Source organism: Nothobranchius furzeri, chromosome 17, assembly GCF_043380555.1.
Source record: "Nothobranchius furzeri strain GRZ-AD chromosome 17, NfurGRZ-RIMD1, whole genome shotgun sequence".
Classification (NCBI taxonomy): domain Eukaryota; kingdom Metazoa; phylum Chordata; class Actinopteri; order Cyprinodontiformes; family Nothobranchiidae; genus Nothobranchius; species Nothobranchius furzeri.
In genome coordinates, this window is record NC_091757.1 from 54365899 (window position 1) to 54374049 (window position 8151).

Consider the following 8151-nt stretch of genomic DNA (forward strand, 5'->3'; position numbering starts at 1 on the left):
TGACCTGACCAAAATCATTTCTCACAAATCCATTGTGAGGTTTTGCTCTCTCTGACTTGTCCTGAGCTATTCTCACGGGCTGCACCGAGTTACACGTGAGTTCTTGCAGGCTGAGACTGGATTTGTGGCTGTCTGTGAGGTTTCATAGAGCAAAGGCCAAGGAGACGGCGAAAGGACTGGAGGAACGCTCCACACGGAGAACAGGAGAGGGTTCGGGAGGAGGCGAACTGGGAAAAAGAACAGATTTGAAGCTAGGGAAAGGAACTGTACAAAACAACTTGTTTGCAGGCTGGCTGAGGTGAAGCAGACCTGTTGTGTGAGTGACCCGATGCTGATAAAGTTGAGGTTAACTATTGACCACTAATGAACTGATCAGGCGTTGGACTATCACGTGCTGCTCAAACTGTTTTTCTCCTGAATCTCCACTGGTTTTAAATAGAAACGCTGCAGTTTCACCTGCTGCACCAGTGCAACCAGTCACTGCATTCATAAAACCTCCGAATACACTTTTCTTAAATGTTGCTTCAGTCAAACGCCCTCTGTGTTCTGAGGGGGTGCAAAGCAGCGTCTCCTCCCTCCTCTGGTCCAATCATGACTCAGGTTCAGCTGCTTATTCTGCAGAAATGCTTCAAAATCTGGGAAATGTTCAATCCCAGAAGGACACACAGAGAAACTATAAACTTTAGATTTTATTAGATCTGCTCTTGTTTTTATGTATAATTTATGCTCTGTGGTAGAAATAACACATTTGTCCACTGACTTATAGGGCTTTAAAATTTAAAACTGATTCATTAAAACAACAACAATGATATCATGTAGTGTAACTTTGAGACACAAGAGGGAAACATTGTACACTCGTTTCTGGATGCTGGTGAAGGTTCTCAGTCGTCCAGGTCATTGTAAACCAAAGGGTTCAGATGAAAGCAGCTGGACGAAGCTCCTCGGAAGAGAAGCAAAACTTCTTCAAAAAAAAAAAAAAACAAAGAAGTCCAGTTGCCTTCATCCATTTCTGGACAGATCTGGGAATTCTGGGGTAAACACGTGGAAATGTAAATGACTCTTATTGGCTAAAACATCTAAAAGAAAGTTTACATGAAGTGGTTAAATCTTCAGTCTCGCTAAATGACAAATCATCTAGAAATGTTCACCCCCTTTTTCAAATGAACTTCAAAATCCCTCAAATTTGCATCATTTTCTAACAAATCCAGGTAATCAAACACAAGAGTGTCAGTTATAGGACTTGTGATGGTTTAAAACAGACGAAAATCCTCACGTTTGCTGAGTTTTAATTTTAATTTCACAGATTATTGGAAAATTACCTGAAAAGGTTGTAGAAAGCCAAATCAAGTTTGCTGAACACGTGTGACACCTTTCCAGTCTGGTCTTCAAAAACATCCTTACACCGAGACCGCTGCAGGTCTTCATTGATCTTTTTACGCGACGGTGGCACAGGAGTTGAGCGCTCGCCCCGTAATCGGAAGGTTGCAGGTTCGAGCCCCGCTCAGTCTGTCGCTGTCGTTGTGTCCTTGGGCAAGACACTTAACCCACGTTGCCTGCTGGTGGTGGGCGGAGGGACCGGTGGCGCCAGTGCTCGGCAACCTCGCCTCTGTCAGTGCGCCCCAGGGCAGCTGTGGCTACATTGTAGCTCATCCCCACCAGTGTGTGAATGTGTGTGTGAATGGGTGAATAACTGGTTGTGTTGTAAAGCGCCTTGGGGGGTTCCAGGACTCTAGAAGGCGCTATATCAAATACAGGCCATTTACCATAATGGCTTCAGTTCTGTGACCACATTACTGAATCTCGGAGCAGCCTTTGAGGCAGACATCTCTGGTTCTCTTCTTCTTTTTGTGATTGAACCTTTTCTGTCCACGAAAACCATCTGGGGTCCCCCTAGGTTCAGTCTTAGGCTCATTATTGGACACCTCCCTGGTGAGGTTTTCCGGGCACGTCCAACCGGGAGGAGACCTAAAGGTAGACCCAGGACACGGTGGAGGGACTAACCACTGCGCCACTGCGCAGCCCTTCTTAGTTTATATTAATGTAAAGTAAGTTAGTCCTGTGTGATTTTCTGAAGGTGCTTTATACATAAAGTTGTTTTTGAATGGATTGGCTGGTCCTTTCATCTGACTTAGAGATAATTATTTATGCTCGTGCCACAATGTTTAGATTGATGCAATGTTCACTGGCCTAGATAAATAATCTCTTTCACGCCTTCAATCAAAACAAAATGCTGCAGCTGACCCAACATGAGTTCCCACATCTCTCCTATAATTTGCTCCCTGTGAAAGAAGCTCAAAGGAGCAATAAGTAAGACATTTAAAATGTGTGTTTTCTCCTTCCAAAATGGTCAAAGAGGGATGTTATCTTTTATTTTTACAATCTGTGAGCCCGTGAGGTTGCCGAGTGTGCTCCAGCTGAGGCTGCAGCACCAGTGTTTGTAATTCAACACCGGCAGGGAAATGGTTCCAGAGTTGTTTAAAGATCCTAAGCCAGTAAACAAGAGCGACCCAGAAGCTATTTCCTGTACCCCTAAAAAGCTACAGCATCTTTTGGTTCAATCTAATATTGGGTGAAGCAGGCTAGAGGCTAACACTGAGCTAACAAAGCTAAGGGTGAATTAGATGCAAACGATCGGCTCAAAAAAAAAACTCAAGCCACTTTTTCATTTACCAACAACTCCATATGACAGTGACATGTTTGTGTGATGTGAATAATGAGTCAGTCGTCGTGTTTTACTTCCTTTAATGAGTCGTTCAGACTTATAACAGCAAGTTAACAGGACGACGGCAAACTAATGCACTTCCTCTGATGCTGGATTACTGCAATAAGTGTAGTAAGTGCCGTAAAACACAAGAGTGCTAGCATCAGGTATGACAACGCATCTGCTTATCTATGTGTGACTCATCTTTGTCATCTAGAATCTTCTGCTGCTGATTGGCAACAGCCATGAAACTCACGCAACGGTAGTGAGAAAGTGATTTTTTTTTGTTTAGAAAAAAGGACCACAGTGGTCAAATTTGACCACAGGATGTCGTTTTTAACTTAATTATTACATATTGCACCTTTAACAAATCAACGTGTCTTTTTATAAAGTTTGTGCAAATGCCCCCAAACTACATCAAACTTTGCTTTTACATTTTCTTGCTTCAAACAACAACAAATAAATCCTCTTCTGAAAAACTTCCCTGTGATGATTCATCTTCCTGTTTTTCACTGAATAAGCTTTAATCCCAGAATCGTTTGCCAGACAACTTTGCTCCATAATCTTTGAACATAATTTCTGTCATTTACAGTAAATATTGTCTTCATTTCACTGTGATAAAGCTGCTTCTCATCATGCTAGTGAGAGGACACCATAGATGTGAAACATGATGTGAGTTTAGCTTTATCTTTAGTCACTCCCTCTAATAAAGTAAAAAAACTCAGTCTGTCATCACTGAATGTACAGAATGCCACCTGTGCAGGAACGACTATAAAGATGAAAGAGAACAGGCTGCATCTTTGTGTTTGGGGGGTTTCCTCCTTGTGGAGGGGTTCATCGGCTTGAACACTGCTGCTAACCATTTAATCCTTCTCCCTCTCCTGAATAACATTGTACTTTCTTTGATATTGAATGTGCTACTACTAGTGTACGCGTTTAATTATAGATTCACTAGGATGAATACAATAAAGTTTATCTCTAACCAAGTAGAATATTTACTAAGACATCACAATGTAACCACAGAAACACTACTTGGTATATATGTTGTGTGTATGGGTGTGTGTGTTTGTGTGTGGGTGGGCTGGTGTGTGTGTGTGTGTGTGTGTGCGTGTGTCTGCTCTGTCTTCTCAATCCCCAGTGAGTCAATCAATCAATAAATCAATCAAAGCTTTATTTATAAAGCGCCTTCCTGTCGGGAAGCCCAAGGCGCTGAACACGGTACATGAGAAAAGTGAAATATGATGAAGAAATCGAAAATAAAAGCAATTCAAATACTACAATAAAAGGTAAAACATTCTAGTAGAAGACAAATGGGTAAAACAAGGGATAGAGAGACCAATGAAAACAGGGAAATAAAATCAACATAAAAGAGGGCCAAATTCAAACACGTTCAGGGAACGCCAAGCGGAGGAGGTGGGTTTTTAGGCGACTCTTAAAGACTGGCAGAGATGGGGACAGCCTAACTGAGGGTGGCAACTGGTTCCAGAGTAACGGTGCTAGGACTGAGAAAGCCCGGTCCCCGCGAGTACGACACCTAGAACGAGGGACAGCGAGCAGGCCTTGGTCAGAGGTGCGTAGAGCGCATGATGGGGAGTGTCTGTTCAGGAGTGTGAATAGATAGGGGAGAGCACCACCCTGGAAGAAATTGTAAACAAAGAGGAGGAGTTTAAAGTGTGAACGATAACAGACCGGAAGCCAGTGCAAGGAGGCCAGAACCGGACTGATGTGGTCCCGTTTCCTGGTCCCAGTCAGGAACCTGGCTGTGCTGTTCTGCACAACCTGTAGGCGACGCAGTGATGACTGACACAACCCTGCATAGAGAGAGTTGCACTAATCAAGCCTAGAAATAACAAATGCATGGAGTACCCGCCGCAGGTGGGCTCTCGACAGCATAGGCTTGATATTTGCAAGGCGTCTCAGGTGAAAGAAACTGGACCAGATCACAGAGTTGATGTGAGCATCAAATTTAAGTCCAGCGTCAATTTTCTCCCCCAGACTGGTGACAACTGGTTTTGAATAGGGGGAAAGACTGGATAGGACTGGACTGGATAGAGTGACCTTTCTCCTGACACAATGGAGAGTAAATCTGGCAATCGTCAGCATAGAGATGGAACGCTAGGCCATGTTTACGAAAGATTGATCCCAGAGGAAGCAGATAAATTGCAAACAAAAGAGGACCAAGGATCGATCCCTGCGGGACCCCCCAGCAGAGCCCCTCCCAAGAAGAAAAAACATCACCCAGTTTAACACAGAATGTCCTGTTGTGGAGATACGATCTAAACCAATCCAGAGCTGACCCTTTGATCCCAACCCATCGTTCCAAGTGGTCAAGTAGAATCGCGTGGTCAACCGTGTCAAATGCTTCCGTCAGGTCTAACAACAGAAGCACCACAGATGCACCCTGATCTAGTGATAGGTAGATGTCATTTAAGCCCCTCAGTAGAGCGGACTCTGTGCTATGGCCAGACCTGAATCCTGATTGGAAAACCTCAAACAGATCAGAGTCAGCTAAATGTGAGACCAGCTGCTGATAAACGACTTTCTCAAGCAGTTTAGATGTAAAAGGCAGGGTAGAGATAGGCCTGTAACTTTCAATCACAGAGACATCAGCACCAGGTTTCTTCAGGGTCGGCCGAACAACTGCTGCTTTCAAAGCTGCTGGGACCACACCTGTGCTGAGGCTCCCATTGAGTCGTGATGGATGGCTGCTTATACTGAGCCAGGATCCTCTGGAGGTTTCTTCCTGTTAAAAGGGAGTTTTCCTCTCCACCGTCCCTGCATGCTTGCTTAGTATGGGGATTGCTGATGCAATTTGCTGGATTCTTTATAAAGGAAACTTTTTTCCGATTGGCTTAATGAACTGACCTGTTTTATGTGAAGTGCCTTGGGACGACTCTTGTTGTGATTTGGCGCTATATAAATAAACTTGAATTGAATTGAAATTGAATGTCCTTCTCTACAGGGCTCTTTTGCACATTAAAACGTCTGCAAATGCATTTTCAGGCCTCGGTAAAGTTTGCAATTCAGTTTATTTGGTCAGATAACAGAAATGAGTCTTGAAGAAGTTAGATTTAGGTTTCTTGTTGTTGTTGTTGCATCATCAAAATCACAATAAACCTAGTTTCAGTTTTTAATGTGATGTTTTGGGGAGTGCATCAGGAGCTGCTGTTCCATTTCATTCCTCGTGTCTGCAGGGTGATTAATGTATTACAGAAGAGGAGGGTTTCCCAAATAAGAGAAGTCTGATTCACAAAGATTACACCGTTTAAAGGAATTCTCCAAATTTACATCAGCTGGATTCTTATTTGCTGAAACTCTGTGTAGCGACATGAATGGCCTCATTTGTGACCCAAAGGTCACACTTCCCCAGCTAGGTTGAGCTGGGTCAAGCTGTACTTCTATCCACAGATTATCCATCACAGGTGGGGATGGGTACCTTTGACATTTGAGTCGATTCAGTACTAATTCCCGGTACCTATGAATCAATACCGGTACTTAATGGTACCAGTTTTTGATACTTTTGAGTGTTTATTATTTTAATTCTCTTTTATAATTAAATATATATTTTCTCAATATATAACCATATTTGATAAATATCACGATAAATAACATACAACTGTTTGTATTTTAACATCGTCCTTGTAGTTTTATAAGCTGATAATTAAACTGAAGCAAACATCTTTACTGTGAACTAAATTTACTGTGTATCTTCATTCCTTTTGCCGTCCTTTTTCATTTGATTTTTCCTACTGAGAAGTTAGAATTTCCCAGGAGAAAGCGAACGCACCATTAGCTGATAACAATGGTGGCATTGGAAGCTAATTTATCAAGCTAACGTTATCTTAAACAGTTTATTTAGCTGCTGGAGCAGATTAAAACGATGATGCCTCACACTTAGATCGTTGTCGCTGGTTTCATCTTCACCCAATCACCCGTCGCATTTAGTAAAGTGAAGCCAAACTTTAGAGCGCGTTCATGTTCTTCTAGTCGGAAATTCGGAGTTCCGAGGAGAAAGCGAACGCACCATTAGCGAAACGGAAGCTAACATATCAAGCTAACTTTATCTTAAACATTTTATTTACCTACCGGAGCAGATTGAGTGAGGATGTCTCACTTAGATCGTTGTCGCTGGTTTCATCATCACCCAGTTACCCATCACATTTAGTGAAGTGGAGCCAAGCTTTAGCGTGCGTTCTTTCTACCATGCTGCTCTGTTTACAACTCGCTCGCAGCGACCGACGACATAACGCTCTTGCGCATGCGCAGCTGTCTAGGCAAGTTCTCGTTGTGAAGGACGGGTACCGAAACGAGGCGCCGTTTCAAATGACGTGAATCGGTGCTCAGTCGGTACTATGGAATTCGGTTGGTACCTTAAAAAGTACCGAATTCGGTACCCATCCCTAATCACAGGAGACATAAAGTCTGCTAAACCATCTTTAATCTGACTGCCTTTTATCTGACTGCTGTTCCATCCGCAAGATGGACACTTCAAGATTTAAAAAAATCGTTCTTAATAAATTATTTTCACTGTTTATTACAAAGTTCATAAATAATCATCATGGTTCCTTATAAATGTGTTTAATTACTGAAATGAATTATTATTATTTGGTTAATAAAAATTATTATTTATGATAATCAGTAATGTTTAACAGTGTAAAGAAGGTCATGTTCACTTATACACACCATGCAGGGGACAGACATCAGGGTAGAGGTAACTGCACCTCACATGTCTTTGCGCCATAAGCAAAGCTTTCTATCTCTGAGGGGGCGTGTCCTGAGGTTTTAATAAAATCAAACTCCTCAGTTCAAGCTGACAGTTCTTGAACCAACCAAAATCTCTCTGTGGCACAAGAGTCCCAGAGGATAGGGTCGGCCGCCTGAAGCCTCCACTAAGCTGTTCTGTCATGCAGATAGAATTGGTCCAACAAACGCCATCTGCAACCAGCTGGCGCAAACTCCTTCAGAGTTAATTTAAGACGCAAACTCCACCTGTGTGCCTGCGGCAACTCTTGGACCAGAGACTCGGTACCACTCGGGTCTTCCCTACCGGACCGAGTACCCAGAGGCTGACAACATCCTCCCTTGACCTCCGGATCCACACAGAGGGTCATCTGAACGGTGAGGTAGAACACAGATTGCGTCCGTATGCCTGTTTCTTTAAGAGATAACTTAGCTCAGCTGCAAACCAACTCTTCCACCCAGAACGCGTTTTCTCTCTGAAAGAAACCTTCTGAGATTCCATTCACACATCCAAACACACACATTACATTTTAGTCCCCATCGAGACACAAGTTGCTTTTAATACCAAGTTTTAATATCAAAGCTGTATAAATTGTCATTCATAAATTGTCATCTTTAAATTGTTAGTAATAAATTCTTAACTTTCTAAACCTGACTCTTCTTTGAAATGAAACACAGAAAGGTGCATATTTGGTTATTGAATGAGCAAA